Source organism: Phyllopteryx taeniolatus, chromosome 3, assembly GCF_024500385.1.
Source record: "Phyllopteryx taeniolatus isolate TA_2022b chromosome 3, UOR_Ptae_1.2, whole genome shotgun sequence".
Lineage (NCBI taxonomy): Eukaryota > Metazoa > Chordata > Actinopteri > Syngnathiformes > Syngnathidae > Phyllopteryx > Phyllopteryx taeniolatus.
Genome location: NC_084504.1, coordinates 16991614 through 17003707, shown reverse-complemented (window position 1 = coordinate 17003707; position 12094 = coordinate 16991614). Strand labels below are relative to the sequence as shown.

At 39.7% G+C, this 12094-nt stretch overlaps 1 long non-coding RNA gene across 1 annotated transcript; it reads left to right on the top strand.

The window, feature by feature from the left end:
* The first annotated feature begins 437 nt into the window (after nt 1–437).
* On the top strand, nt 438–10258 carry LOC133474991 (uncharacterized). The gene is made up of 3 exons (XR_009787687.1): nt 438–1699; nt 7326–7423; nt 9814–10258. It is a non-coding gene; the product is annotated as an uncharacterized LOC133474991 (long non-coding RNA).
* Nucleotides 10259–12094: the final 1836 nt, after the last annotated feature.

The window sequence follows — 12094 nt, the reverse complement described above, 5'->3', positions numbered from 1 at the left end:
ACAATGTCTGCCTGAAAGGCACCAGTATGCACCACTACACCCCCAAGTACAAAATTCCCATCAGTAACAACAGATTACATTGTACAAGAGTTGCGAGGGTGTCTGGGGGAGTATTTGTTCAGACAATCACTGTCAGGTTTGTTTCGATGAGGTTAAGGTCCGGGTTCTGTGTAACCACACCAATCTCATTCAAGAATTTTTACATGGACCTTGCATTGTGCACTGGGGCAGAGTCATGCTGGAACAGTGAAGTCCCACAACATTCAACAGACACTTGCAAATATTGAAAAAAGAGGCTTCAAGCTGTTTATTGACACTCCCACTTGAAGTTGACTGTCAAAAAAAACATAAAACAAAGATTACTTATACAGTACATGGTGTATTTAAAACAACTACATGACTTTGCTTTAGGAACGTCTACTAGCTTTATGATAACACAATGCAAAATAGAATACACAAGCTAACAAAAGCATCAACGTCGCTGTGTTCTAACCCTTTAAGCAACAGATATTTGAACACAAACTGTACAGCAAAAAATGTAGACAGCCATTATGACATTATTTAAAGGCATGCATTCGTTACCCTCTGCGGAAAATGACTAACTGCTGCAGTTTACTGAGCAGTTGTGAGTGTTTCCTTCGTGTACATCCGTATGTCTGTATTATACCGCCCGCTGGTGGCCAAAGCGCACAATATAGGGCTGGAACAGATCAATGGCATTTACATTCATTTCAATGGGGAAAGGTGATGTGAGATACAAGTCTTTGGAGTTGCGATCATGGTCACGGAACAACGTCAAGGTACCATTGTAATATAATCTAACAATTAAGACTTAAGGGGAACTGACAGACTTAGCCCAGACCCTCATATAACAATGTAATCAATCATATTATGAGTAACTTATAATACAAGTTGTACACACACTGTATACAATTGTAGGCATTTGTATCGTATTGCTTTTGTTCCCGAGGGAGTGTGTATTTATGAAAACACTGGCTGTTGGTGCCTGTGCGGGCCAACATTTTTCCACTAGATTGGACTCATGAAAGGAGACGATATGTGGAACTCTTTACTCCAAACAATGGCATTACTTTTTTGCAGCACATACTGTACACACATACCCTGGTGGAGCTACACACACACGCGCACACATGCACACATACGCACCCACTTCCCCAACTCCAGCGCTTGAAGATTTACCTGCCAGCTGCTGCCAGTCGCAAGGAAAGATGGGCTTTGTTGGTTTTGTGAAGCCCACCGACAAGACCCCCCTGGAGACTGCAGGTCTCCTGTAGCACAAGCCTCAGTCTTATCCACTCGGCTGCACAGGCAATCTGTTTTCTATATTACCAGCCTGTATCACTGTACTATGCACTATAGAACAGCAATTGAGCAGGAAATTAAGTTACGGGATCGGTATTTGGTGGAGGGGAACAAGCTGGCTCCCTTTCCACATACAAGGATCATTAAATATCACACCAGTTTCTGGATGAATTTCCTCCTCTCTTTCTCTCTCTCCCCGTCTTTTACCTCTCCTTCTGTATCTTTTGCTTTTCTACCTCGTCATTCTCACGCGCTGCCTGTTTTTGCCTTGTCTTCCCGGATTGGTCGTGTGTACGGAGTGAAACATCCTAATGGAAGTTTGAAGAGCCTGATGTGTTTTACTCAAGCCGCTACCTCCCTTAGACACGGCACTCTGGTAAGGGATTGAGACCATTATGAGGCAAAATGGGGGAAATTGTTCTTTTCCACTTTGTTTATTTCCTTTCCTCTCCCTGGGTCATTCCCTGCAGCACCCCCCCCCCCCCCCCCCTCCCCCTCTCGCATTTCTCTCTCCCTCTCCGTTTTTATCTTTCATTATTTCTCTGTGCACGCAAACAGAGGAAAGGAGCCAAGAAATCTCTGGGAACAGCAGATGCACCAGGATCAGTTTTTCCTCTGCTCAATTTTTCTTGTTATGTTCTCTTCTACTTTTCAGCTTTCCTTGTTAACATTTTCTTTACTGACTAAGTGGGTGCGACAGAGCACAAGGGGAAAAAGGTCTGGACATAAGTGGTCAAATGTGAAATACAGTAACTGTCTTTCCTTTGGCTACTTTAACGCTCACCCGAAATATTTATTAACCTCTTAATCATGAACCTCATGATGAACCTATAATAATTAATTGGTTATTCAAATTACCTTGCCCCAAAGAGAAAATAATGATAACATTGTTTAATCTCGCAATGATTGGGAACTCTGTGAATGGCCTGTTTCATAAATAAAACAAACAAATATGTTTAAACCACTTTGAAATTTTATTAGAATCATGTTTTCATGTGTGTATGTGTGAATGTAAATATTTTGTATGTAAAGTGTCTTTTGAGTGTCTCGAAAAGTGCTGCATACATTTATACATTTGATGTTTTATTTTATTATTTTTTTTCTTTCACACAAACTGAAAACAGAAAGTATCTTTCCGCCATACATTTTTAAAGACAACTGGAAAACGCAATTTTATCCGAAACAGAGAGACATTGTAGCCAATCCGAATTGCCGAATTGAAAAAAAAACCCTACACTGAATATAAATGTCTCCACACCCCTGTTCAAAAGCGAAGTTGTTGTGGTATAAAAAAATGAGACAAAGATATATCTAATAAAAACTGTTTACACCATAAATGTGACCAATAGCCTGTTCAACTCAATTGATTTAAAGAAAATCTTTTGGGAAGGGGAGGTAAAAATAAACAAATGAAATAAGGTGGTTGCACAAGTGTTCAGAAGTAACCAATCACATTTAAACTCATGTTAACTCATGTCAGGACACACCTGCCACTATTTTAAAGTGTATTTGATTACCACAATTAAATTTTGGCTGTTCTTGTAGTCTTTTCCTGACTTCTTTTTAGCAGGAGCCTAAACGTTTTATGCTATCATTGACTTACATTTGGAAGGGTTCATAATTTCCTCCACCTTGTCTAAGCCCCATTTATAGCTGAAGAAAAACAGCACCAAAGCATGTTGCTGTCACTACCATGCTTGCTTTTATGTTTACACCAAACATACCATTTGGAACTATGGCCAAGTTCAACCTTTGGTGCAAAACATTTCAAAAACACAAATCTCCTAAGGGGAAAATGTATTATGGTACGATGAAACCAAGAAATGATTTATCTTGTTTTCCTTTTTTACGTGAGAAAACCCTTTGAACGGGTATTTGAATAGCGGTGTGTAGACGTTTTATAGCCACTGTAATTAAGGACAATATCGGCAGTTAATATATCACAGGCTAACATAAATATCCCCAGATATTATGCACATATGTCCATGAGGGGCTTAGTACAGTTGAAAAGTAATGACATCATCCATCTGTCCATTTGTATACTCAGTAAAGATGATGTCATGGCATTGCCACATCTTTGCAGCTTGCCTTTGACCTCTTTGCAGAATAGGTTGACTAAGTTTAGGCCTAGAAAAGTCATGCTTCAAGTAACAGTTTGTGGTTTGATTGACTTCAAATTCAATGAACAACACTGCTTCAATTAAGCATAATGACTAGGCCATCAATTGAATAAATATTGAAAAATAATTGAATGATAAGAAAACAAAAACCTAGCCAGTTGATTATTATTGATCATTAAAGTCCAAGTAGAGCGTTCATGCTCACACACAAACCGCAGGTGATTGCAGTGTGGCCGTGTTAGCGGAAGGCCGTCAGAGAGATAAGATGCCAAAACAAGTGTAAATCCCTCCTGAAGCGGCCATGATGGACAGACAGGCCACCATTAACAATGTGGTGGCTGATGGAAAGATACCCTGCCATTTGCCGTGTTAAGAAGTGGCCCTTAAAGATTTCACACTTCCAATTTCTTTGAGTTATCGGCCATCTCCATCCTGTCGCTTGGTCTGACAATCTCTGATTCTTGTTCACTCAGGCATTAGGATGGATATTGACAAAGAAAGCCAAGGTGATACAGCAACGCATGATGAGACATTAGACAAAGCTACAATACAACTCTAGACATGTACAGACCCTGTAAACATTTTATTTTATTTTTTTAATTCCCCATATCCAGAGTTTTTTTTCTTTTCAAAATGTTCTTTGATTGCCTGGCACACATTTTACATGCACTGCTTGAAATTTGACTTCTTCATTTCAATGGATGGATGGATGGAAGGACAGATGGGTTGATAGATGGATAGATTTACGTATACAGTATTTATATAGCACCTTTCAAGGGATTCATTATGTAAACACTATGACGGGGTGACACTACTACATACATATGCACCTGAAGGGATTCCAGGTATGCATGTGCTGTTTCTGTTATTTTGTAACTTAAACTAATATGCATACTCAAAATGATGATTCATGATATTAAATGGTCTTACGTTATAGACAAACGAATGGTCGTTTTTGTAGTAGTTTATGAAATTTAATTTCAAGCACTTTTCATTCATTGAAAACACATTAGTAATGAGAGGCTGTCGAGAATCTATAGCACACAAAAGAGCACTGCATGCACTTTGCACTCCATAAAGTGAATGTAGTGCATAGTCAAAAATAAATAAATAAAATGCAGACTGTGTGCCGTTAAGTGCACATTTATCTTCGATTTTGCACAACAGCCCACATCTGTCGTTGGGTGCAACCTAATACAGTAGTGACAACAAAGAGTGTAACACCACTTTGTAGCTGCCATACAAGGTAAAATTGATTTGTCAAGTTCTATGTGACGCAGCGATGACAGTCAGTGGTGCTATGACACTGAAATGCCGGCTTATCAGATCTTTGATTGGCTCACTGCTGCGACATATCCAAATAGAAATATCACAACAACTCCATTGCCCTCGCCATTCAGCACATGGTGCAACGAGGCTGCGCTTCCTTTGAATTATTAAAAGTGACAGATTACAGTGCAAAACTGGATGACTGGAGGCATGATAGAGGCTATGCTGAGCAAAACCTTACATCAGAAATGTTTTGTAGCTTTTCCTTTAAGGTGGGTTGATGTACGGCACTGTGCAAATGCCACAAAAAGCTTTGAGGTTAATAGCAGTAAATTGTAAGTTAATAGTAGGAAATGTTAGCGTTGACATGAATTAGGATTCCATGCGTTTTTTTTTTTGTTTTTTTTTTTACAAAGGAATAATAGTGCCAAGTGGATAAGACAGAACTTAAAAGAAAAAAACGAATATGATGTTTTCTCTTAATTTTATTCATGTGGCACTAAAATTTATATTGCAAAACTGTCTTCATTCTCTTCATTGCTGCTTAGTATTGACATATCTTTTTCAATAACACTACTTAGGGACAGTTTTCTGCTGCAATTAAAGTTATGCACATCAATATTTTTAAAGTGATTTCACATTTAAATACTTGCTATTTTAGCGTTTGTGAATATTATTTTGCTTTTTTGTGTGTTTTCTGATTGTGTTTTACTGAAGACAGCAAAAAAGACTACCCGTAAGGAGAAATGCATAGTCATGGTCAGTCACACCATTTATCGCAGCAAGTACTGTATCATCAAATTGTTTATATTACTGTATATGTATCCTGAAGGTTGTTGGCATTGAATTTATGAGGTAAGAAAATTACATAACTTTAATTAAAATAGGTTTAAAATAAATTGTGTTACCAACATTTGTTTTTAACAGAACCACAATAAAACTGTGTCATGTGACATGTACTGTGTACGTTTTAGCTTTTAACTTTTTTACACCAAGTTTGTATTTCAAACTCCCCTGTTGCACACCAAAACTGCAAAAAAGCCTACAGACCCACCAATCTGCAAGGCCATGAAGCTGAACAGGACAGGTTAAAAAAAGAAATATGCAACTTTATCTCAGGTACTTCAGTCTTAAATGAGCTGATTTCATTTAGTGCAATAGTGGATGCATGTGTGACTTACAGTGGATATCCAAGTCTATGCAACTCTGTTCAGGTTTTACTAAACGTTTATAATTCCTTCCACCTTGTCTAAGGTCCCAGTTGAAGAAAAACAGCATGATCTACCAAAAATACCTTTTAGAATTATGGCCAGAGAAGTTCAACCTTGGTTTAATAGGACCATAACACATTTCCTAAATGTGTTTATCTTTTTTAAATCTGTGTGTGGATGGAGATCTTTTTTCTTTGTTGGCATGACCTAAGAATCCAATGGCGGAGGGGGATATCCAGAGGGATACCATGATATAGATGTAGTGTATCGTTGCTAAAACAACTATTTTAATGATGTCTTGTGTCTTTTGCACAGTAGATTAAAACTGGTTCTGCATGTGCGAATGGGTGCATGGATAGGAGCGAGCAGGCGGGGTGTGAGACTGTGAATGTTTTGCAGGGAGTGCAGGGAGGGTGAAGGGCATAGTGTCAGGGCTTGTCTGACATGTGGCCTAGTGGGCTGGCTGGCTGGCTGGCTGGATGGTTGCTTGCAGTCTAGATGGCTGGTTGGGTGCATCCCAGCTCCAGCCTGGCAAGTGTCTACTTCCCTCCCTCCCTCCCTGGAGTGACGGGCTGAGACATTAAGACAGGCGTTTTAATTAACTGTGCCACTCTTCCACCTGCTGCCCTCAATATGCTCCGGCCCAGGCAAGCTGTCTCTCACAGCACTCGCGCGCATGTTCGCTTTTTGCTCCATCTCCTATTCATTTCTCTTCACTCCTTTTTTAAAACCATTTTTTTTAAATCTCCCTTTATCACTAACCTGTTTTTTTCTGTCCCATGTGCTCAGTTTGACCTCTATAAATGAAATTGATACCAGAATGATAAGAACGGTGATTCCACGAGACCCTGTGACAGAATTCGATAATTCCCTTTTTTTGTCTTTTAAACTCAGACAGAATGAATTCCTACATGTGTTCTAATGACCCTCTAACTAGCCATCATACACACAAACACGCACAGGCACACACACACACACACGCACGCACACACAAGCTCTTCGAATCTAACCGGTAATTCAGTTCTGCCTGACACTCATCAGGCTATTCATTAACCCCTGATTGAAGATGGATATTTCCATTCCCTCATGGCTGGATGGAGCTGGGCATTTGACAGGATTTGAAAAGCAAATGTAATACAACGGGCACATTGGTTTGAGTGTTTTTCTGTACACTTGGACGTATCTGTGCACATAAATGTTTGTATTAATATGATTTTTTTTAGCAAGCTCATTTGATGCAGTTACTCTCATCCATCCACTCAAATGATCCAGTTTGAGCTCTACCCTTTTAAATTGTATTATGCTTTTAGCGCGGGTAATAACAGACGGCATAAGCAACACTGTAAAACGATTTAACAAAGTGTTGTACTAAAAAGGATTCATGTCCTCCCTCTCCTTTTAGAAATAAAGTGAAGTCATGGAGGAAGAACTGAAACTAACAAACGACCAAGTCCTCATTCGCACCACTACAGCAGGGGCCCATAATCAGCCATGCAGTTGGTGAGCGTTCATCTGCTATGTATGGAGAAGTGACTTTGAAGTCCTCTGCAGTGAGGTAAAAGAGCAGAGGTGTCCTCAGCCTCTGTGTTTATGTAGCCTCTTTGCCTCTGGGAGCGCTCTTCATGAATGATGTGAATAGATGGACGCCACAGATAAAAGCACACATCTGTATGAGGGCCATGGCGCACCGAGGATTTATGCATACTTTATGCAACATGTCAGCATATATGTTTAAGTCTATATATGGAGCAAAGGTACTGCTGTTTTAGTTTGCATTGGGAAAGGTTTGCATGACGTTGAACCAAGTTTAGCTTCACACTGACCTGTAAGAATCAGACGACGCCAAGATCCTGCAATAATTTTCTTCACTGCTGAAGTTTGTCGTCATTTGTTCCGGACAGAGAAGGTTTTTCTTTGTGTTCCACAAGCTCGTCCGCAGCACCACTGAAACAACCGCCCATCACCTTCATGTCACAAAACAAAACAAATGTTGAGATAAATGCATGGTTAAAAGCACACATGACATAGTACTGGCCACTATGTGCACAAATAAGAGCTATATTAACAATTTTGCCGAGAAATGAATGGTAATAGTTAACCACAATGTATCCTACCGGGCCTCTGATTAAGAAATACAGTAAGTATAAATGCATGATCGTAGACAACCATAATTCATCCAAACAGTATAATCTCCGGGACATTGTGATTTTCTAGGAATGTTGACGAAGTGATCATTTCAAAATGTAATCACTCGCAGAGATTTATAGAAATAAAGTTTTGCATATTGATATTTATGTTTCTCACCTTGGTAAATCACAGCCAATAATAATTGTGAGAAATCATTACCATGATCAACGTCTCTACATGGATGAATATCAATAATTATGAACAATAACATAACGGTAATTTGAGCGTATTTGTTATTTCAGAAGTGTGTATCAAAGTGGTAGTCATTTGCATTAATAAGTAACCAAGTAGCTCTCAGTTTCCCAAAAAATGGTGACCCCCTACCATGCACACTGCCAGAGGGGTCATCACAGTTCCAAAGTAAATGAATGCATTTTTGAAGGACAGTTATTTTATTATTATATTTCCCTGAATATAATAATTATGTTTCTTATTGACATTTGTTCGGTAGCAATGATGACTCCAAAAATACTTTTGTGAAACTTTTTTAATGGGTGGTGCAGATATAAGGGTTATTTCAATTATACAGTATAGTTCACTTATGGGTGAATAATGCATTCATCCTCTAATCATGCAGAAAGATTTTTAAAAATGCCAAAAGATTTTGGTCTTGGCACAGGTCTGGGCTGCATTTTAGTCAAGACTGTGTTTGAATTGTCAGTGCCGCATAACTGCGGGATACCATGGAACTACATTATTTATATTGTTTAGGTACAAGTACATTATTACCTTTGGAAAGGTGTAGCTTTTGCCACAGTGTGTATATTAGATCTCTTTAGAATTTGCAGGAGAACCTAATGAAGTGCCTGGCGAGTGTCAAGTAAATTAAAACGAATACTCTGGATGGGAAGGGAAATCTTACTTCGCGAGCATAGCATGGGGGCTGTAACTCTATGAACCTCATCTCAAACGCTCTCTCCAGCACACCTCTAGGAGCATGTTGTCCTTGTTATGTTGGTGCTGGACGAGGCCTCCGGTGATAAATTATGGATGCAACTCAAAAGCTGTAAAATTTGTTGTATCTTCTATTATCTTCATGTTAAAGGCCACAAAAGCTCTTCAGTGAAGTCAGCCATTAAGAAATGACAGGTATTGCTATCAGGCTTCTTTATAGCCTATTACCTGCAATGACAGCAGCTGCTGCTGCACCACTGTTCAGCCTATCACATTATTTGCAGCTAAAGTCAGCTACTGTGTCATTTCGCCTCATTTTCTTGACAGTGCTATCATAAATCTATTGGGCTGCAGGGGAAACTGTCGACTACCTCGATTATCTTCATAGCCTGAATGAATTCTGAAATGTATGTAACAGGCAATGACTGTTATGGATCAGGAGCCAGGGCCATATTCTCTCACTTTCTCCCCCTTCTTCCTTGACTCTCGCATGTGATGTGTCGATTGAGGGATGGGGGCCTCTGACATTCATAATGAATAGAGTGAAATAGGTGAACTTTGGCGCTGAGAGAAAGATTGGAGATGCAAAGATTGTAAGAAAATACTGTCGGGCCAGTACTCGGTATTTTAAATTGGACATTTAATATTGGAAGGGATATTTTGCATTGTTTTGCTGAAATCAAGAAAAAAAAAAAACATTTTGTTTTACATGGATCCTGTGAAATTAACTACATGTTCCATGAATATTGCATGGATTTCAATGGTCCATAAAACAAATTCATCTATTTTCTACTGCTTCTCCTGTTCAGGGTCATGGGTGAGCTGGAGCCTATCCCAGCTGCCTTTGGGTGAGAGGCTGGGCAACGCACTGGACTGGAGAAAATCCACACAAACACAGTGACTCGCTTACCACATCCTCCACCCTGCTGCAAAACTAACTTGTTTTAAGTGAAACTACAACTGTAAGAAGCACTGAATGATTACATGCACTGCATGAAAACAGGGCCTGTTAAAAATACTGACATTTTTAAATAGCGCTTGAATCTCTCTTTTTTCAATCAACACAACACTGTTTTGTTTTTTTGTTTTGTTTTAATCAGTACATTGCGCGATGCATTAGTGTACCTGTCAATGCAAGACTGTGGCTGGCCCCACAGGTGACCTTAGACATGTGGTCCAAGATCTCCACAAAGCGAGAGATGATCACTTTTCATCAAAAGTGCTGCCAATTTGTTCATAATCCTTGTGCCTGTTGGGGACACCACATTATTAAAAACATAATTAATTACCTGAGGGTGTCATCTTCTTACTGTTTCATCGTATTTTATAATATGTACAACAGAGTTTGTGAGCATTAAAATATTGAACGTCCCTCATTTTCTATAGGGTAATGAATTCAATTAATTAATTAAAGTGTCACGGTGAACAGGATCCACTGGGGACTGCGGAACGTTCCAACTATTTCCACGCATCGTCTTTGTGACAATAACGACAATAGCGCGGCCCTATCAGAGGAGAAACACCTCACTAACTAATTAGACTCTCAGGGTGCATTCTGACAAAATAAAGAGAGAAAAGTGCTCGAAGGAAGACTCGATCTCCAGCAATTTGCATCTGCCACTTTTTACTGCATCTGTTCCAAGTGCCATTCAGAGCTCTCGCTCTTCTTTTGTTGGGAAGTGTTGAGGCCCAACTATTTAAGCTCACCTCCTACCTACTCGGAGCTTTGTTCCGACTCCTCTGCAGGCCAGTAATGAGCCAACTGCCACAAAACGGCTTAGAAATTAATGACTCATTACGTGCGGGCCCTGGACTGCTCCACAGCCTTTCCTCCCCCCGCTCTACCACACATGCGTTCATGGAATCTGTCTGTCTCTCTCTGTCTCGCTCTCATCCCATACAAAAAGACTCCAACACCTCCCTATAAATTAGAGCCTATTACAAGGCTCCCATGTTAGCGGGGCAAAGTAAGAGGGCCTTCACAGCTCAAGAGTGTGTGTAGGAGCGATTGGGGGAGTTGAATGTGGAGCCTTAAGGTGCTCTTTTCACACCCTCACCCTTATCCATTATACCAGTGTGTAGAGCACCCTCAGAGAAATGTGAAGGTCCAAAAAGACTTGGGGTTGAAAATAAGTCACGGGAGGGATTCTCGGTCACACCTTTTCCCTCCTCCTCCTACTTCAGTGTCAGATTATATCATGGCTAGTCCTCCAGAGGACAACATGGTCACTGTGCTCCTCTTTTTCAATGTGCTGAATGAATTTAAGGTAGGTACTCAAAATAGGTCACGGCAAGTTTTTTGTAGTGGGTTGCAAATTCTAATTTGTTTTTCTTCCTTTTATGGATCATCAAGCGGGCACAATTTTTATTCACATTTTTTTTTTAAATAGAGGTGCTGACACTATATGTCTCTATTTTGACTCGGATTTGAAAAAAAAAAAATCCGATACTATGACACCGATACCACGTCCCCAGTTTGGCATATTATATATATATATATATATATATATATATATATATATATATACACACACACACACACACACATTTCGGGCAGGTGGAGAAGGAGCCATGTCAGCCATGTGGAGATATTTTGAGCTAAAACACAGACTTCAAATTATGCTCTGTAAAATAAATGATGAACTCCACACGTCAACGTTATGACAATACATTATGCATTTGGGACTCATGGACTCATGGAGGAAGAAGAACAAAAAAAAAAATAATTTCAAACAATTACGAACACTATATTTCTAACATCAACCCATCCCTTTTTTATAGTCCTTGTCCTTATTAGGCTCAAGAGTAACTGGAGCCTATCTAAACCAACTTTGGGTGAGAGGTGGGGTACACCCTCGACTAGTTACGAGTCAATTGCAACCATTCACACCAATGGGAAATTTAGAGTGTTCAGTTAATCCAAGAAGACCTTTTTTGGTTCGTGGAAGGAAGCCGCAGTACATGCAAACTCCACAAAGGTGATGTAATTGAGAAATTGGAAACTGGATCTTCTGACTGTGAGGCCAATTTGCTGACCACTACACCACCATACAAATATGATTGGAGGGAAATGTTGCACATAGCCATATC